We start from the raw sequence: 22,394 nt of genomic DNA on the forward strand, positions 1-22,394 counted from the left end.
GAAAAGGACTAAAAAATAAAAACTATATGTTGTATTTGTGGCTATATTTCATTGTACATTGTAAACCACAACATATGTGTGATTTGTATTTCTGCGAATATACTGTTATTGTTTAGTTGTAGCTTTCTTGTCAAAGATACTGGATTGATTTGTCCAGGGTCACACAGCTAGTGCATGTATGAAAACAATTTTGAACTCAAGAAGATGAGTCTTCTTTACTCTTGAGTCAACACTGTATTCATTGCTCCACCTAGGTATGTGAGTGTGTGTGTGTGTGTGTGTGTGCACGCGCACAGTAGCTAGACTTTCTTCCTATATCTATCTAGAGATAGATATCAGATTTTCTTTTTCATAAAATCTATAGTAGAGTCAATGTGTGGACAAATGGGAGAGAAAAAAAATCTTCATTTGTTGTCTTAATTCATCTTTCCTTTTCTATCCCTTTTTCCTGCCCTTGTTAGTGGACTTTCTGATTCCTATTTCAAGTCAAGAAAGTCATACTATTTATAAAGAAAGGGACTTAGCCTGTTTATTGTGATAGAAGATTATTGTGAAGATTTAGAGTTAGATGTTTCATCCTGTGAGATTTCAGCATAGGAGTGGTATTTGATTCTATGGGAGTTGATGAGGATACAAAATCTGAGAATTATGTCTGAGAAAGTTTCCTTGGAGTGGTTCTTGCATTCAGAGTAATATTTAAGTTGGAGGTTCAGAGAACATAATTAATTAAATATATTCTATGACTCAGGTAAATGTAGTCAATAATAAAGTAAAAGCAGTTGATAAAAAGTTCCATGAGGGTCTCAACCTTCTTGCTGCAAACATATGTAGTCAATTATGGCCTCCTTGTCCAAAAGGCCTATAGCTGGTGTTCAGGTAAAGTCTCTTGAAGATATATTTAACCCAAATTGCTCTGGCAGATGTTTTATAGAATCAAGGCTCACAATACTTCTAAAACAGGTAAGTTGATAGTGAGAAAGTCAGGAGTTGTGATTCATATCAAGCCACCCAAGTGTAGTCTAGATCACAACAGAAAATAAATTGAGATACAGGACAATATTTATTAGGGATAGTGGGATCCAAAGAAGGTTAAAGTTGCTATTATTGTAGAGAATAGTAGAGCTGGTAGATGATTATAGGTAGAAAGGAAGGAATCAGTTTATGAGAGGGTGTGAGAAGATTAAATCAAGAAGATCTATAGACGTTTTATTATTGTTAAAGAAAAGGGACCTTTTTTCATTAGAAATTGAAATTAAGAAGGGAAAAAAATTGGGCCTGTTAGTTAAAAGGATCAGCCTCAGGAATAGATATCATTCAGCTTGAAGCTCTGTCAAAGTGTTCTACTTTGTCAGCCTTTAAGACACTTTCCAGTCTTGGGGGTTGGGAACAACATCTAACAATGTTTGAGGCCTGAAGAGTAATTCCTGAAGCTAGTGCCAACTGCTGGCATTCTATAATGAGGTCAGTTCTTCTAAGCTTCAAGTATTCAGTATCTTGATTCAGTTCTATTTCATACATCAAAGGAGTTGGACACTAGCACTTGAATTCGTATATTATGCGGGTGAGAGAGGGATTGAGACATCTAATCTAAAAGGTTACTTTTTTTCATCAAATTATAAATACTAATTACATAAGCAAATAAGAAATTTGACATACCTGCCTTCTTACCTTACCCGGGTAAATAGAAGGGAAGTGAATATTGACTAACAGCTGCAAATCGAAGTTTTTTTTTTTTTTTTTAAAGAAAAAAAAAAAGATAAAATCTTCAAGTGAACTTTTTATTCCTGAACAAGAGTTGATTTAATATGAAATTCCAGTACAAGCTATAGTATTAGAGAGGAATTCTTATACACATGTTTTTTGGGGAAAGAACTGAAAATCCTTTGTTTCTCTGAGTAAAAAAAAATCAAATATTTTAGGCATATATTTTCTTTTAGTTAAGATCTCCTTTTTTCTAAAAGTTCATTTTATACTCTGCAGTGATGCTCTACTGCCCCCACATGGACAGAAAAAAACAAATGGGAAGTTCTATTACAATCTTTCTCTCCAGTAAGGAGATTTGAAACAGTTGCAGACCTACCTTTTATGTGAAACATTTTTTGTCAGTACAAAAGTTATATCTTTTCTGTGCCTCTAGTCCACTTTAAATTTAAAATTTCTCAAATTTGGTGTTGTGAGACAATTTATATTTTAATGTGTATATTCTTTATATCATGATTACATATTCCTTGGAAGGAAAAAAAAAGTGTCAGTAATATCAAAATTGATTCAAGCATGATTCATGTAACTGAATTTTGAAATGCTTCTTTATTTGGAATCTTGTTCCCAAGATTCCAAAATCTCTTATTGGTACCTGACTGTCTATATTTTCCCATTAAACCTAGGAAATGGGACCCATTGTCTCCAAAGTGTTTAAGGAGTCCTTCATTTTCTCTTGGTTCTTTATCCTTTGGAATTGATATGGCTTATGTCTTTCCCATTGCAGAGGCTGGATCCCTGAAAGTTAATTAATATTTAAGTTCATATTGATGTCACATTGATATGTTACTTCTCCCAGGTAATGTGCTGTGCTACCTTTCAGTTTTTCTTTTCATAATACTATGAAAAGCTGTTCATAGGAACTTCAAATACCAGAATAGAAAAGTGCCTTTTAGAAGGAGAGTTTTTTAATGCCCTGTAAAGCTGCTACAAAAGAGGTTTGGACTGTTAGCTTAATTGTGAAAAAAAGCTACTATAATCCATTGAATTTTGACAGAAGTAAGTAATTGGAAATCTGTGAGAAAAACTCTTTTCTTTTACTAACCAGCAAGCAGATGCCTTAATAGCAGAATCATTTTCTTTTTTGAGAAATGCTAATAGAGATGACTTGTTACAGGAGAGAAAAAATTGGCCTGGGGGAATACACATATTAGGGTTCAAGCCTAGTCTCTGACACATATTAGCTGTGTGATCTAGACAAGTCACAAACTCTCAGTGTTCAATGAAACTAAGACTAAAATATAAGAGAAGGAATAAAATAAAATGGTAGAACAAGTTTCTTTATTAGAGAGTTCACATTAACAGTGAAATTATATGTCCAGGCCCTAGCTATTCTGTGAATTATTTTATATGATAAAGGGAAGGTATCATTGACATTTAATTCAGATATTTTATGCCTTAAACTTGCTGCTTTTCAACTTGTAAACATGGATTAGTAACAACAACAAAACAAATTTAAATAACTTTTTTTAAATGTACTTTTCCTGATATCGTTAAAATACCAGCATGTTAGTCTCTAAATAGCTGTTCCAAATGCAGATTATCTAGGATTTTCAGTAATAGTATAGAAGAATGGAAAAGCTACTCACCTAAATGAATCATCAAGAATGATTTATGCCTAAGGAAATAAAGCAAGACATATGTGAAAACAATAATAAACAATAATATTGCTGGCAGTCATCTTAAGTATTAAAATTGCATGAGTTAGAAGAGATTTAAGGACTTTCCTTTTTAAATTTTCTTGACAGTAATAGCTACATTATCAGACTGTGGATGATTTAACTTTCTTCCCCTTTTGGTTGACAGTAGCAATAATAACTTCATCAGAAGACACTTGCTAGAGTTTAAAGCATGAACTTCAGGTCATCAACTTCCCAGTTGGAGCCTGGGAATGAGCTTCACCCGGAATTTTATTACATAATTGGAAACATTTTACAAGAAGATTGAACTATTTTGAGGAGGTGATAAATAGGACTGCAATGTAATAAAGGAAAATTTACAGTCAAACAGTTCACTATCTGGTCAGTGAGATTGTGACAGAGAAAGTGTCTTACTATTAGAAACCAACACAAAAACATGAATTTGCCATGGATATTTTCCCTGATTCATCATGATTTTTGCAAGAAAAATCTCCTTATTTTTGGAATATAAAAGCTATTTGATTTGAAGTCTGTGATTCCAAGAGGCAGTATCATGAATCTGTCAAAAATAAATAAATAAATAAATAAAGCATAACAGGACTTCATGAAGAGAAATGCAACCAGAATTAGGGGCAGTACTTCATTGTACCCTGATCAGATCAAATCTGGAACATTGAATTTAGTTCTAGATTATGCATTTTAAGAAGGTCATATTTGAATATTTTCATTTACACAGCTAAATCTCCCATCAAATTCCATGCTGATGCTGTACTTCTTAAAATAAGATGGGCTTCCCCCTGTCAGGTGTAAGATAAGCAGAGAAGGGACAGTCTGCTCTTCTACAGAAAGATGGCCATGAATGCCTTTTAGGACTGAATTTGGAAAATTGCCACGTTTCCCAGATTTGTGAGTGTGGGGGGAGGCCATTTGGATGGATGGTATGGGAAGAGAAAGATAATGTTCACATCCTGAGAAAAGGAATCATTTCTTCTGAAAATTTAATATCTGGAGCAAATTTCTGGTTTTGTGAGTTCTTGATCCACTAAGCAGTAGTGCTTTCCTCTCACTTGAGATGTTCAAGCAAGAACTGAATGACCAGAAGTCAGATAAACTATGGGAGAAGATTGCTGTTGGATAATCATTCAGTTAAACAATTATTTATTCAAAAAGCATTTATTAAGTTATGTTACATGCTTAGCACTATGCTACATGACAGAAACCAAAAGACAAGTGTCTTTCTGCAAGGAGTTTATAATCTACTGAATTAGAGGGCTCCTGAAATTCCTTTCAAATTTTAGATGCAATAATTCCTTAATGAAATATGTTTCATGTTAAATCATTACTTTAATGTGAAATGTATTGAATCTTTTTCTTTAATCATTAATCAATTCAAGCATCAAATTAAATCATCATGTTAAAACCCTTCATGCTTCCCTTCACACCCCTCACCATACCCTTACCTTTAACTATACTACACAGAAGACAGTTATAGACAAAATAAGCAATAGTGTTGAAAAAAATAAGTTTCCTCTCAGGGTTTTACCTTTGTGTTGAGAGAGAAGTCACACAATATAAAGAGAATTGACAGCTTCTGCACAGCCATAGAGATTCATATGTATGAACATATTTTATAATGGGAAAATAAAAGAAATATTAAAATATAATACATTTGATTGGCTACATCCTTCTTCACATAACTCAGTGCTAATAATCTCGCCATTGCAGTGATCCTGATACATATTGATGAAGGTGAGTGTCTGATGAATTGTCCAGGTGATACGATAGTTCAGTTGAACAGTTGCTATTAATGATCCCAGCAGAGAATTCTGCAATCCACTGGTGTGTGGTTTGACCAAATTGAAAGAATCAAAAGATTGTTTGACTATCAAATAGATATCTTGGGTTCTTTCATAAGAAGAAAACAGAATAACTCATATTCTTTTTCATAAACCCCATGAGGTGTTAAGAAATACTTAATAATGCAGAACTATTGCTTATCTCTCTTGGATAGTACTATCTTCTAGAATTGTAATTTCATTCATACTTTCAGCCCTAGTGCAGTCCATTGCTCTTTCTAGTGTAGAATACATAAATGATATTCCTGTTATTACTCATGGGATTTTTATTATGTCTTGGAACAATTTTTTTTCCTTCTAAAGAAAATTCTCTTTAATTTGATTTTAAGGAGCCTACAAAACATGATTTTAATATAGATCTTTTTTAAAACCAGTAAAAATTCATTTGTTCCATAAAATGAGCTATGTTTTAATGCTAACTTGTGATGGAATTTTTGCAAGTCAGGTTGATAATCTCAGCATCATACATTCACATACATACATGTATTGTATACATGTGTGTATATGTGTGTGCTATCTTTTTTTGGATATTTCAATAAAGTTTCTAGCTTTCTTTTAAAGGCAATGCAAAACTTTAAAAAAACGACAATGCAAAATGCTGAGGAGTTTGGACTAAAGGAATGTATAGATCTGTCCTAATTCTAAAATTCATTATTAGAAAAAAGATTACTATGTAGTCATGTTAAAGAACTAAAAATAATGGTAATGAATGAGTGTGATGATCCAATCAATGATTTTTATTTGAAATTGATTTCACCAAATAGAATATCTAATAAGTTTTATTTTTAGAAAAAATGAGGACATTTTTTTAAAAAGTAAATTCTATCAGGTAAACATTGCCTCATTATGGTGTGGAACTGAATCTAGTTTCTTGAAAGTTATGCTACTGAACACAAACTCTAGTAGGTCTTATTAAATTGGAAAATCTTCAACTAATGACCTTGCAACACATTATGTGTCTGTGTTTCTAGGAACAGTGAAGTCAAACTCGGAGACTCATTACCAGTGGGTGAGCCACCACAATCTATCATTGGAGCACCTTTATAAGTAGTGGCAGAGCAGACTGAAAACTATGTTGGTTCTGTTTCTTACTGGGAGAAATAGAAGTGGCAACTCTAAACATTAATTATTGGAATAGGAAAATTTGAAGACAAATGCTGGGCCAGGCCAAGTGGAAACATTCTAAACTTGTAATTACAATGGAGAGCTGACATGCAGGATATTGGAGAAATGGATGAGTGGGGTGGAGGAATTCTATAACGTGACATAAGAGTATTAATTAACATCAAATATATTCCAATGGTAGCAGTATAAAGTCAGGAAGAAGGTTCCTATTATATTATATACACGTAATATATTTATGAAAAGTCTTGGATAAGTCTTATAAGTTATGAAGGCATAGATAAACTATAACCTGCATGCCTAGAAGGAGTATCTATGTTGATGAGATCAAAGAGCAATTGTAATACTAGAGTGTAAGAAAACCCTCATTTCTAACAATTATCAGTAGGATTCCTCTTAAGCTAGTTAAGTGTTTCTTTGCAGGAAAATCGAAACAAGCAGAGAGAATAAGAAAGCAAGGTCTTGGAAGATGAGAAGAAATCTCTCTTAGAATTCTCCCACAGATTGAGTGAATTTCTTGATAAAGGCTGGAAAATCATCTTTTTTTCATTAAATATTTTAAATAATCTGATTCCACCCTATAATTCAAGGCTTATTGTACACCATTACTCTTATTTAGATAAATAAAATTAGAAAATTAACTTACCTTATTAGATCTCTATTTGCAAAAAAGAGGTAGTTTTTAGCTATTAGGCTTGAAACTATTCTTCCATAATCCAATATTACCATAACTTTTTAAAAAATCCAACTGAAGTAAAGACTGACAGGACTGGCATAATACTACATAGACTATCCTTTTGATTTGGTTTTCCCTATCTACTTGACTCCACAGTGATAACTACAAACCAAGGATACAATTTTGATTTCTTATACATGCCCACTCCTCTTTTGTAATCACTGGCTATCTCTGAGTATTTAATCTACTCAGAAACTGAAGTCATTATTCTTCTCCTCTCAATAACTGTATTTGGATTCAGACATCATGTGAAAATTCTTGTTTAGCAGGCCATATTTTAACCAGTTTTCTTTCAATTTTTCATAATTTAGTGTTTCTTAGAATGAATCAAAAGTTGATAAGTTAAAGGGAACATGTGTATATTGGTAATGAAGACCAGTTAAACCAATTTTGATGAACAATGAAGGTTCTTCAGCAATTAAATGGCTAATTTTTTTAGCATGAAATATAAAAACTTTGAAGCATAGTTTGTTCTACAGTAATCTACATTAAAAGCTACTTTGAAGCTATCATGAAAAGTTTCCATAGAAACAAGATGAGAAAATGAAGTAGTTTTAGAAAAAATATATTATGTGTGTATATGTGTGAACCAATGTATGCATATACATATTACGTACACATAATAGTCATTGATGCAGCTGTGGATGCCTGGTAAATGGGAAAAAATATTTATAGGGGAAAAATCTTTAAGTTCTTTAATTATTTGCACTGAAGCAATATGAGTGTTTTCACTGTTTATGGTCTTTTCTTTATGTTAACATCTTAGAGATTGAGGAGAAAATAAAACATGCATGAAAAAAGTTCCAAACCCAACTTATCTCTCAGGTCATTGGTTATAATATTTCATAATCACAAGACTGACCTTGCACTTTCAAATGGTAGATGTTCTTACTCTTTTATGCTTTGTGATTTTTACTGAGTTACAATTGCATTCATATTGCATTGCTCTAATCAGCAATCTGATTTTATAACAACAGAAGGAATTACAGCTGGTTTTAATTACTATAACTGTTGGGTCTATTTCCTACTTGTCTATTAATGCTATCAACATATAACCATGTTCCAATGGGGGAAAGTGACTTAGCTGACACTTAAGTTAATGGTATCCTTGCTGAGATTTAGTTTTGTGAGCTCTATAAAATCTGCCTCATTAAATAGCTATAGGAAGCTAGACATTTTGCCAGTAGAAAACATAGATCCAACTTGTTTTGGTTTGATATCTTCTTAAATCCAAACATTATTCTGATGGAGGATTGTGATTTTCCTGAAGCATAAGCAAAGGCACTGTATATAGATGGTGCTGACTTCTTTAGCTTGCCTGCCAAATAAAGACATTTAGACTATATTTGAAATGTTTTCTATAGCTGTGCTGAATTTTTTAAAAAGATAAAATGTTTCAAACATTAAAGAAAATATGTTTGAAAACAAACATTTTTCATTTGAAGGAATTTTAGAACTGAAAGATATCGTTTTGTCAGAAGTTAAAAATAGTACCAAGAATTTTTTTAAAATCACCTTTTAGGGTGCAGTAAACTTTCAAATATGCCTCTTTTGAAAGAAGATGGATATTTGAATAAAAATCATCTAATAATTCCACTCAGCAACTGTTAATACTTACTGTGTTCAGGACTTGGGGTAGGATGACAAAAATACAAAGGCAGAAATGAAATACTCTTTGTCTATAAAGATTACATTCTATTGCAATCTGATAATATAAATAATTTAGTGAAATCACAAAAAATGGCAGCTCAAAAATGCATTTTTTAATGAATTGGTCCAGAGAAAGGAAAATCATTTCTTTTCAAGTCCCCCTTTCACAATATTCTTTTAGGTTCTGTTTCTCTTACCTGAAGTACTTGTTTGATAAACCTTATTTGATAGTAGTTCCAAGCCCATAAACTATTTGTTTAATGATCTTATTAGTAAGGATTGTAGGCTTAAGGAGAATGATTTGTGATTTTAGTAGCTATACTTCTACATATCTTCTACATAGTGGTTTTCCCTTGTTAAAAATTCACATTAGCCAAAGTACTTTCTCTGCAATAACCTCTAGAGTAGATGGTACATGCACTATTGCCATTTTACAGATGACCAAATCAAATCTAAAATAGTTTAGAACACTTGCCCAAAGAATCACAGTAGAATGTCAACCCTGACCTTTCTTACTCAAAGTTCAGTAGTTGTCTTAAAGTCTCTGTACACTTAGATAACCTTCATTTTCAGGCACACAAATGTCAGAAAGCAGTAAACTTAGAGTTTGTCCATTTTCACTGCTGGCACTAATATGAAGTATCTGATGTACTATTCAGAATAAACTAAAGGACAACTCATGAGTTCACTCACTAACCTTTCTCAACAAAGTTATTCAGCAACTATCGGATTTGATGTATTTTTTGGGGGAATTTATATTTTAATCAAACTGAATTGTCCTTAATTTCTCAATATAGCGATAAAACCTGCTTGTGTTATGGTTGCTGTTCTCTGCTTCCACTTTTCCCTCCCCATTTTCTTCACAAATGCTCTGATTATAGGAATCTCCTGGTAAAGAACTTACATTCAGGTGCGGTTTGGTGACTTCTCTGTAACTTGTGGTTTTTAAATATTATCAGGGACACTGAGAGATTAAATGCACTGCTCAAGATCCCATAGCCTATATGTGGCAAAGGGGACACTTGGCCTTTGTTGAACTCCAAGACGATTTCTTTCTCCTTCGTGTCACATTTCTTTGATTTCTAAGTCTTTGAGTTACTTTTTAATTATATATTGGTTAATACAGGAGCATAAATTTAGAGCAAAAAATGAAATCTGAAGTTATTTAGTTCAATATTCACCTTTATAAATAATAAAACTAAAACTCAATATCTTTCATTTTTTAGGAATTTTGGCCAAGACTTATTTCCACTTTTCCTCATTGATAAATGTACATTTCAATTGAGCAGTTACATAAAATATTCAGAGACATCATACTCCATTAAAGAAAAATATTGCAAAACAAATTCCATATACCACCAGAGATATATTAATTAGTCAGATATAAGTAGGGTTATTACTTTTTGCACATCACCTTTCTTCCTAGATGATGCAGCTCAAATAATGGAAGAGAAAAAGAGAAAAAGGAAAAGGAGGAGGAGGAAGAGGAAGTTAAGCACATTCATTGGCTTTAAAACAGCAAAATAAAAATAATCTTAAATCAATTAATTTCACAGAGTGATTTTTAGACTGAGAAATACTCCAGTTAGAGTGAAAAAAAAGGAAATACAATTTCTAATGCTGCATGAGTGCTTTGTTGAGAACTTTTTTTCAGTTCTTGTTAATTCTACTTGCTATCTAACATGATAAATTGCTATGTTCTTTTATAGCCACAGTTTAAATCCTGTTTGCTGCTGGTAATCTGTTAATTATTTTGATGTTAGGTGATAATTAACTCCTTATCACTTTCTTAAAACTCTTTCTTAGTACAAAAGTTTAAAAGTTTATTGGTAAAACAGCTAACTTTAAGGATTTCCAGTTTTCCCAAATATCCCTAGTCAGTGGCTTTTCTATCTATTTTCTCTTTCTCCCCCATTATGGCTTATAAATAGCCAGCAATTTTATTGGGAAACAGAAGGAAGAATGTATTAGAAGTCAGAAGGAACTGAATTTGAATGACATCTCTTTATGGTGATCTTGAGCATGCCCCAAATTATTAAAGCTTTACTTTTCTTATTTGTACAAGGTGAATGATAATTCTGTATTACATAAGTCTCAAAATTAATATGAAAAAAAAACACTAAGTAAAAGATGTAAAAATCTGCTAATGCTACAAATTACTTTAAATATGAGTATATCTACATCTATATTTCTATCTATACACATACATACACACATTACATACATACATATATACAAGTTATCCTCACTTTAAGTATATTAAAAAAAGAACATTAAATAGTTTATAGGCATCAAGCTACTAACAACCTAAATAAGTTTATTAAATAATTAATTATAAAATTAAATCAAATAACAAGAAAAAAAAAGCTAAAAGAATGCCTTGAAACTTAGATTTTAAAAAGAAATGAATTGTACTCTTTTTTTTTTCTTCTAAATTAGCAAATCTCAAAGCAAAATCTGCATGTAGGGATAGGGAAGGATGGTCTTCAGTCATTTTTTAATGTAAAATAAATCTCATACTAAACAAATTAAGAAGCATTGATTTAAATGATCTGTATTTTCAATACTTGAAAATAACATGAGAACATATTGAATGTTCCTTTTCTTGAACAAAGGGAATTTAAACTCTTCAACTCATTCCATATTAATTATGTATCATAAATCAGTTGTTGGCAGCTACCAAAGATGATTTATGCCACTAGAGAGGAATTTGATTTTTTAAAAGTCTTTCTAAAACCATAGCCTGAAAACTGTTGATGAAAACATCCTAGGTTGCTATGTTAAAATGGGGTTTTTGTGTTCTTAGATATTATGTGAGTAGTTGATATCATACTGAGTGATTAGTTTTTTTCAAAAGAAATGATGAATTTATTCTATTATACATGTACCTTAGGACCTACCAAAAGAGCTACCAAAAAATCAGTAAGTCAGTGACATAAGAAAAATATGGATATTGTCCTTTTAAAGAAGAAATAATAAGTGATCAAGAAATATTCGATGGCTAGATCTGAAGGAAGAAAAAGGACTTCCAAAGATAACTTATGAAAAGAGACTGAAAATAAGAGATATAACTGACACTAGTCCATTTTTGTAAGAACATTATGGTTTTGGTAAATTATAAAACAACTCCAGGAAACACAGTAACTTCTAGGAAAATCAGACAGATGTATGAATTCTATGACAGAAAGAATCTATCAAAGGAAGTGATTGGAATGGCTCTCTATAGCTTCCATTTGTTAGGAATCACAAACAATATTTGTCACTGGTTTGTAGTATCCAAATGTTCCTAATGGCATTCTCTGTTTCAAAGATAATGTGGCCTCCAGCAACACAGAATCTGAAGAAATTACCAAAAATATGCTTCTTCTATGCTCTGTTGAAATTTTATTGAAAGTACAAGCAGTGGTTTTATCCTCCCAAAAAGGAAAATGATACATTAAGCTGAGGATTTGGTCCTTGAAAAAATTACTTTTTCCCTAAAGGATTATTTGTTTATACAATGAGAAATAAATATAAAAGCAGAATCTTTTAGTTTTGAATGAATGAATACTTTGAAATAATTGATGTAAATAAACATAAATCAAATTATCTTTGGATTTAGTCACACTAATTTCAGATTGAATGAATAATATTTTTGCTAAAACACAATGTTTTGTATAATATTATTAATCTTTTCCAAGCAAGGTATTTTCTTGTTGGGAAGATAGGATCAGTTATGGGAGGAATGGGGCACTGATAATGATAATAAAAAAGAAGTCACTTTTGGACTTGTCTTACTCCACCCCCTAATCCCTCCTAACTGTATACACCAAAAGATCAAGCCAGCAAGGAATAGCAAGAAGGGCCATTTTTCCAAGCATATGCTAATAGAGTTTTGTCCAAAAAGTTGTCTGATTCCAGTGCACCTATTCAGGGTTTCAGTCCTTTACAAGTTTAGTTTGTTTTGCCTCTTACTAAACACTTTCATGATAAACAGATATTAACATCTATTATGTGGTTGTGTAGAATTCATGAGTTAATAACTATATCTATTATGCACTTAGATATAGGCAATTTTGTATTACTTAGTATTATTTTGCAGTTATTAATCTTGTCCTGACAAGTCCTGACTCTGGCTGATTCTGAGGTCTTCAGGAAGCTAGCCTAGACTTCACATAAAATGACCCGTATCCGAAAGGATTTTGTGATGTAGAGAGGGCAGTAGAGGAGAGAGGTAACAATATGATAAAAGAATCTCTTTCATGGAAAGAGGATTGAATTTACCCCCATCAGAGAGTTAGATTACTGGTCACTTTTGAAGATTATCATGTGTTAAGAATGAAATGGTAGAACAGCGTAACAAAGCTTTTGCATAAATGTTTTATAGAAATGAAAAAAAAAAGAGTAACTTTCTATCTCCTAGATATTTTGGTTGTTCTTATAAAAACATAATCTGTCTTTTTCATGCTTTTAGAATTTTCATTTTTTGAGATATGAAATTCAATTCCTAAGTTTTTTTTTTTAATGTGTCTTTCTCAACATCAACACTTTGACCCCCACATAAACCAGGGCAGTGGGCAGATTCCAGCTCCAAGACAAACCAAGTTTATCAGTTTTGCCCTGGGCAAACATGCACTCTTTAGTGGCCAGAGGAAATGTTCTAAATCACTATTGACTAAAGAAATACAAAGTAGCCTAATTCTGAAGTACATTTCATATCTATCAGATTAGCTAATTCATAAAAATGGAAAATACCAAATGTTGGAGAAGATGTTGAAAAATTGGGATAGTAATGTAATGTTGGTGGAATTCAACTATTCTGGAGAATAGGGAAACTAAGCTTCATATTCTTTGATCCAGCAATACCACTACTAGATCTATATCCCAAAGAAATCATAAAAAAGGGGAAAATACCTACATGTACAAAAATATTTATAGCAACTCTTTCTGTGCTGGAATAATATTATACAATGAAAAGATGTCCATCAATTGAGAAATGGCTACATAAGTTGTAGTATATGGAAGCAAGGAAATACTTTGCACAATTAGAAAGGAGGAGTAGGCAGATTTCAGAAAAAAACAGAAAGACTTATACAGACCAATGCAATGTGAAATATACAGAATCAGGAAAACATCATGGAGAGTATTAGTAACATTGTGTGATGATCAACTATGAATGAATCAGTTCTCAGCAACACAATAATCCAAGACAAGCACAAAGGACTCATGAAGGAAAATGCTATCCACATTCAGAACTGATTGATTCTTTATACAGATCAAAGCATTTTTTCCATATACTATAAAATTTTTTCTTTTTTTTCCCTTTTAATCTCTTTCTTCTTTCACAACTGTGGCAATATCTTTTACATGATAGTACATGCATAACCTATATAATGTTGCCTAGAGTTTTAGGAAAAAAGAGGGAAGAATGAGAAAGAAAAAATCCTTAGAACTCAAAATCTTGTAAAAATGAATGCTAAAAAATTTCTTGACATATAATTGGTAAAAAAAAAATCCCATTAAAAATAAAATATGTCTTCCTTCAATATGGATTTTGTAAAGTTATGAATATAGAGCTGGAAAATATCTTCAAGATTATTTCAACCAGCCCTTATATTGTATAGATAAGAAAAGTAAAGTCAATACCAGTCAGTGACTAACCAAAAACATTGTCATTACTAGCAGAAAGGGTTTATAGAAAACATTTTTAGTAACAGAAGCAGAACCAATCTTTCCCCCAACACACACACCTTTATATTAAAGGGTCCAGCACAGATTGTTCATAGAATGATATATTTAGTGCAAAAAGTGGCTCATTTGTCACCTGGTCCAAACCCTCATCTTATTCAGGTGAAAACCATGCAGATTTAAAATAGATCCTCTTACAACAAATACAATGTTCCTGCACTATGATGTCAAAATCTGGGGAAAAATAACCGAACTGTAGGCTATGATTATTACAATGGTCTAAATAAGAATGACTAGTTCTTGTCATGATTGCTACCCATCTAATTCCACAAATAACTATATACTCACTGTTATCTGGCTTTTCTGTCATTTTACTCCCCATTTTTAAGGGTCTATGAGATCAAAGATGTATTTCTTTTCTTTGTATTCCCTGTAATTTCAGCACAGCATCAAGTTTCTGAGATAAGTAGGGAAAACAAGAAAAATCCATTTTTAACTGGAAATAATTCTGGATAAAAGAAATGAAAATTCTGTTGAGACAATTTAATCACTTTAAAGTTAAGGTTTTAGATTTTTTTAATGGCACCACTGGAAACAATGCAGAGACCATGATGTTAAGAATATGACAATAAATCATTTGCCCATGTATGTTGAAGTATCTCACTGGGTATTCCACAGGTTTCTCCAAAATGGACAGGTTAAAATAAAGTGCATTATCTTTCTTCTAAATCCAATTCCTCCTCCAAATTTATCTATTCATAATGAGGCAAGCACAATTCTTCTTAGTACTCAGTATCACAAACTCAATCATTCTTGACCTTTCTTTCTACCTCACCCCTCCCAAATTTAATCAGTTGCCAACTCCTATCAATTATTCCTCTACAATACAACTCACATCTCTCTTCTTTTCTCTATTCACCACTCTACTGTATGTATTTCAGAACCTCATCAATTCTGGGCTGGGTTATTGTGATAGTTGTAATTGATTTCTTTATCATAAGTTTTCCCCTTCTTTAATCCACCAAATAGGGCAATTCTGACCAAGTGTTCTATTGAAGAAGAAGCTTTGGTGGAAGTAAATTGTTTCTAATATTTAAAGGAATTTTTCTGCAAGACATTTAAAGTACTTGACAACTAAGCTCCTTCATTTAAAAAAAATGGTTCATAAATTATTCCTGTTCACTTGCTGTATTTTATAGTCAATGTGAATTAGCATGCTTGATCTAATCCTATATATCATTCCCTTTTCTGTCTTGATATTGTTGCATATTCTGTGCAGAGAATGCATTCCCTCCCTACTTCCACTTAGTTCAAAGTACTGTTCAGGTATCACCTCTGACAGAAGAAATCTCCTGAAATCTATGGATGTTCAGTGTTAGAACTTTTCTCCTCCACCAAAATTTAGATAGATCTCCTCCACAAAAAAAAAAAAAAAAAAAAAAAAAAAAAATTACCCATTATATATTTTGTACATATTTACTGTTTCTTAATCATAAATCCAAAGGAAAGCTCACTGAGATATAGGATCTAATCAATTCTCAAAATTGTTTTACTTTAATAACTGTTAGCATTTATATAGTACTGAAATGCTGCCAAAATTAAAGTTATAATACCAATTGATCCTCACAATAACTTTGTGAAGTTGGTGTTATTGTTATCCCCATTTTACAGATGAAACCAAAGTTGAGAGAGGTTAAAGTGACATTCCTGGTGCCATAAACCTGATGTCAAGTCCAACTCTATAAACTAAAAAAGCAATTAATAAAAAGAAAATAGATTAAATACACATGGAATGTAAAATCCAATTAAAATCAATATGTCTAATTTTGCATTTAAAAATTCAAAAAACAAAAATGATATAAGTGCTTCTGATGTCTTCAATAACTAAGTCAGGCAGATGACCTACATGTCATTGAAGCTTAGGAATAACTTCTGATAAACATTCTTATATCATATATTTTTTTAATCTCAAGGCACTAAAACATCTCCTTCATTCTTTAAAGAAATTTTATTATTTTAGGGCAGATAGGTGGCAAGATGGATAAAGCACTGATTCTGGAGTCAGGAGGACTTGAGTTCAAATCCAACCTCAGACATTTGGCACTTGCCAGCTATGTGACACTGGGCAATTCACTTAACTATGATTATCTTGGGAGGAAAAAAAGAATGCTGAAAATGTATAACTTCAAGGCAATAGCAATAACTACTTTGGGTATAAAGCACTAATAAAGTTTACAATGAGAAATAAAAAGAAAACAAAGGGAGCAAAGATGGAAGAGGAAGGAGGGAGAAGGAGCAAAATTGCAAATGCGTATACTTGCATCTCTGTAACATTTTCATGAACAATCATTGAGCATTATACATATAAAACCAGGATAACAGCTACTATAATTATTTTTGTGGAAACAAAGGAGATATCCACTGTTTGTAAATGGTACATGAACATAATAGAATCAGCACCACAAGGAATTATGGATATGACAAAATAAAAGGAATATGAGTTGACATGTACCTTAAAGTGAAGTGATTTAGAAGAACAATGCTAAAAATATATTACAAACAATGATAAGGACAAGTGCAATGACAATAACAAAAAATGGACATAGCATGTAATACAGTTGAGTTCCAGAGAAAAGTTGAAAAAAAGAAACTTCTCTCCCTTTTTTGCAAGGTGAGGGACTATAGATACAGAATATTGTATGTACAGTCACTGAAAAACAATTTGTTGATTAGTTTTCCTCAACATTTTTTTCTTCTCTTTTTCACTATTAGTTTAATGGTTAGGCATATTTTCCAGAATCACCATGATGACAGTAGCAATAGGATGCCTTTGAGTAGAAAGGACCAAAAGATATATGATTCATAGGAAATATGCAATTACAATCAGAAGTCTGTCAGTTAAATATTAATCAAGTACTTATTATATAATGGACACTGTGATAAATGGTGAAGATATAAGGGTTAAAACAAACAACAAAAGTGGTCTCTACTCTTTAAGAGATCATATTCTAATAGTGAGACAACATGTAAACAATAAGTGCAAAGAAAAGATATACACAGTAAATTTGACATGTGACAGAATGATTTATAGGGCTTGCTGATTTCTGAAGTTCAAAGGATCATACCAAAAAAAAAAAAACTTACAATTGGCTCTTCTGAATTATTTCTGGCACACCTCGATTAAGAAGAATGGAAAAGGCTCCAAGTTGTGGTACCAGTTAGAGAGATACAGTTTACTGAATATCAATTTTTTTTTTCAAGAAAAGTAGCATACTAAGTGAAGTGAGTAGAACCAAGGACATTTTGTACACAGAAATAAGATTATGTGATGATCAATTCTGATGGACATGGCTCTTTTTAACAATGAGGTGATTCAGGCTAATTCTGATAGACATGATGGAGAGAGCCATCTTCATGCAGAGAGAGGACTATGGGTCTGAATGTGGATCACAACAGAATTTTCACTTTTTTTGTTGTTGCTTGCTTGCTTTTTTCTTTCTCATTTTTTTCCCTTTTTGATCTGATTCTTCTTGTGCATCATGATAAATGTGGAAATGAGTGTAGAAGAATTACGTATATATATTGGATTACTCATCATCTAAAAGAAGAGCTGGGAGGAAGGGAGGGAGAAAAATTTGAAACACAAGGTTTTGCCAGGGTGAATGTTGAAAAATATCTTTGCATATATTTTGATAATAAAAAGCTATTATGAAAAAGAAAAGTAGCATAAACTTTGTTCCTTTGATATATAAATAAAACTAAGATATTATGGAGAGCTAAGCAAGGGATCAAGAATTGAAAAGCATGATAAAGTGAATAAGAAAAAGAAAAAAGAAAAGATAATTAGAAAAGCATAAAATTTACAATGTTACTAAAATAGCAATACATTTGGACTCAGAAATGCTATACACTAAATAGGTCAAAAGCTGATGTAAAAGTTCAATACACGTTATCACAAAAATCTGGAAGCAGCAGCCATGGACACCATTTTTTTCCTTTTTTTTTTAAAAGATTTTTAAAAAATTATAACTTTTTATTGATAGTACATATGCATGGGTAATTTTTTTTACAACATTATCCTTTGCACTCACTTCTGTTTCGATTTTTCCCTTCCCTCCCTCCACCCCTTTCCCTAAATGGCAAGCAGTCTTATACATGTTAAATATATTATAGTATTTCCTAGATACAATATATGTGTACAGAACTGAACAGTTCTCTTGTTACACAGGAAGAATTGGATTCAGAAGGTAAAAATTGGGAAGAAAAACAAAAATGCAAAGAGTTTACATTTATTTCCCAGTGTTCCTTCTCTGGGTGTAGCTGCTTCTGTTCATCATTGATCAATTGGAACTGAATTAGATCTTCTCTTTGCTGAAAAAATCCACTTCCTTCAGAATACATCCTCATACAGTATTGTTGTTGAAGTGTATAATGATCTCCTGATTAAGCTCATTTCACTCAGCATCAGTTCATGTAAGTCTCTTTAAGCCTCTCTAGGTTCATCCTGGTGGTTATTTCTTACAAAACAATAATATTTCATAACATTCATATACCACAATTTATTCAGCCATTCTCCAATTGATGGGCATCCATTCGTTTTCCAGTTTCTGGCCACTACAAACAGGGCTGCCGCAAACATTTTGGCACATACAGGTCCCTTTCCCTTCTTCAGTATCTCTTTGGGATATAACCCCAGTAGGAGCACTGCTGGATCAAAGAGTATGCACAGTTTGATAACTTTTTGGGCATAATTCCAGATTGCTCTCCAGAATGATTGGATTCGTTCACAACTCCACCAACAATGCATCAGTGTCCCAATTTTCCCGCACCTCCTCCAACATTCATCATTATTTTTTCCTATCATCTTAACCATTCTGACAGGTGTGTAGTGGTATCTCAGAGTTGTCTTAATTTGCATTTCTCTGATCAATAGTGATTTGGAACATTCTTTCATATCAGTGGAAATAGTTTCAATTTCATCATCTGAAAATTGTCTGTTCATATCCTTTGACCATTTATCAATTGGAGAAGGGCTTGATTTCTTATAAATTTTGGAAATGAGGCTTTTATCAGAACCTTTAACTGTAAAAAATGTTTTCCCAGTTTGTTGCCTCCCTTCTAATTTTGTTTGCATTAGTTTTGTTTGTACAAAGGCTTTTTAATTTGATGTAATCAAAATTTTATATTTTGTGATCAATAATGATCTCTAGTTCTTCTTTGGTCACAAATTCCTTCCTCCTCCACATATCTGAGAAGTAAACTATCCTATGTTCCTCTAATTCATTTATGATCTCATTCTTTATGCCTAAATCATGGACCCATTTTGATTTTATCTTGGTACATGGTGTTAAATGTGGGTCCACCATGTACACTGTTATGAGAATTCTAAAAAGGATTCAAAGGTTAGCTAAGAAGCCCTTCCAATTATTAAGGCTTGTTCTAGCCCTAAAATACCAGTATTTGCCTCTATAATTCTGTTTCTTATCTAAGCCATGAATATTTTTTCATCTTTTTTAAATAATGTTATTTTCAAAATATATGCAAAGATAGTTTTCAATACTCACCCTTATAAAATCTTGTTTTCCAAAATTTTTCTCCTTCCCTTCCTCCCATGCCCCTGAAGAAAGCAAATAATCCAATATATGTTAAACATGTGCAATTCTTCTTACACACATTTCCACAATTATCACTTTGCACAAGAAAAATCAGATAAAAAAGAAAAAAAAATGAGAAAGAAAAAAAAGGAAGCAAACAGCAACAAAGTTGAAAATACTATGTTGTTATTCACATTCAGTCCCCACAGTCATCTCTCTGGATGCAGCTGGCTCTATCAATTCTATCAATCACAAGTCTATGGAAATTGGCCTCAATCACCTCATTGTTGAAAAGAGCCTCGTCCATCAGAATTGATCATCATGTAATCTTCTTATTGCTGTGTACAATGTTCTCTTGGTTCTACTCAGTTCACTTAGCATCTGTTAATGTAAGTCTTTCCAGGTCTCTAAAATCCTGTTTCTTATGGAACAATAATTTTCCATAACATTTATAGGCCATATCTTATTCAGTCATTTCCCAACTGATGGACATCCACTCAGGTTCCAAGTCATTATAAAAAGGGCTGCTACGAACACTTTTTGCATATGTGAGGTTCTTTTCCCTTTTTTATGTCTTTCAGATACAGGCCCAGTAAAGATACTGATGAATCAAATGGCATGCACAGTTTGATAGCCCTTTGAACATTGTAAACATCATTTTTGAAAAATTATTTTTAAGGTTTTTATTTAAAATTTTGTTTATTTAATATTTTGTTTTTATATCACATTGCAAATATTAACATATTGCTCCAATTTCTATTCTCTCAGTATAACAGCTATTTTCGCAATGAGAACTCTCTTTTAACAAAATAAAAGAGTGAATTAAATTAATAATAGTGGTATAATCCAAATGTACATAAATCATGTCACATTTTAGCTCCACTTCTTAAAATTTTCAAGTTGTTTGTTTTTCTAGTATTGGTATTACTGTATATTCACCTGCTTCTATTCATTTCTTCACTGAATCATTTTTTAAAATCTTCAAATTGTTCATTTACTTGTAATATTGATATTATGGTATAACATGTGTTTCTCACTTTGTTTATTTTACTATTCATCAGTTTGTGTAAGCCTTTCCATATCTTTTGAAAATCTTTTCTTACAGCACAATAATCCTCCATCATATTCATATACAACTTTTTCAGTCACTCTTCAATTATGGGCAGTTGTTAGTTATTTATTCACCTTCCTTCCTCCAATGAATTCCTATAAATATTTTTTACATATTCCTATTTTGGGATATGAATCAAATATGTCCAAGGCACTTCCTTAGTTAGAAAATTTTACCAGAGAAACTCAGGAATGTCTCAAACTCTTTCCTTATAAAGGGAAAACCATAGCAAAAGGAGAGGAACACTATCATCATTGAAATTAGGGGAAATATATAGAATTGTATTATAATTAAGCAAATAGAACAGGAAAACCAGTATGAGATTATAAGGAATATAAATCAAATGAGCAATACCTTGCTCATTCACTCCCAAATGAAACTGAACATTGTATAAACATAATTACAAAATGAGAATCCATGTATCTAAACACAGAAGAACTAACTATAAGCATCATGAAAAGGCAAAGTAGTTAACTTCAGAATTGTGGGATTGCATTATGCTCTCATTATTGGTACATGATGCTGCTGGGCCATTGAGACATTTAAGGACATAGTAATGGTTGAGACAGATAGTTACAAAGATTGTGGAATTGACTTGGTTATCTTTAGAGAGAAATTCAAAACCACACAAGCCTTCAGAAATCTGAAGATCATAGTGTGTTTTATTGTTGTGTTTTTTGTATACTTTGGTATACTTCTGTCTTAGGTTTCTCTCCTATATTAGAGACCAACAAAAGTAATAACCAAAAAAAGAATTATGTAATATTTATGTTTTCCATTTTCCCTCACCTTCCAATATCTTATGTACTTTATTCTTCCTCAGTGACTGCATGTTTTGTGTCAACATAAGTTGTGGTATGGGCATGGAGGCAATATAAACCCATCTATAATCTTTATCTGTAACAAGGTAAGATAGTATTCCTTCAAGCTTGAGATGGAGAGAGCCTCTGCCTGAGATGGAAAAAGAAAATGCATTGTAAATGTAAACTTGTCCTAAAAAAGAAAGAACAATTCTCTAATTAGAGAGTCAAGATCAAAGTAAAATACACTTAGCAATCTAAACAGATCTCATAATAATCAAGAAAGAAAAATTTTCCATAAATCAATTTAGTATGCCTGATCAAGGAAAGAAATAAGTATTAGAAAACATATTGGCTGAGAAACTCTGAAGATTATTTATGTAAAGTGTTTTGCAAACTTTAAAGTAGTAAAAAAAATAAAGCCATTATGTAGTTGTTATTTTTAGATTTTATGTGTGGT

The 22,394-nt window shown here is 32.0% G+C and overlaps 1 long non-coding RNA gene across 1 annotated transcript; it reads right to left on the bottom strand.

Annotated features, from left to right (window-relative positions):
- Window positions 1–2,307: 2,307 nt before the first annotated feature.
- LOC116419903 lies at window positions 2,308–20,024 on the bottom strand. Its single transcript, XR_004230235.1, has 4 exons — window positions 19,994–20,024; window positions 14,778–14,886; window positions 3,348–3,376; window positions 2,308–2,496 (listed from the first exon to the last, which is right to left on the bottom strand). It is a non-coding gene; the product is annotated as an uncharacterized LOC116419903 (long non-coding RNA).
- Between the last annotated feature and the right edge of the window lie 2,370 nt (window positions 20,025–22,394).

This window comes from Sarcophilus harrisii, chromosome 6 (assembly GCF_902635505.1).
Source record: "Sarcophilus harrisii chromosome 6, mSarHar1.11, whole genome shotgun sequence".
NCBI classification, from domain to species: domain Eukaryota; kingdom Metazoa; phylum Chordata; class Mammalia; order Dasyuromorphia; family Dasyuridae; genus Sarcophilus; species Sarcophilus harrisii.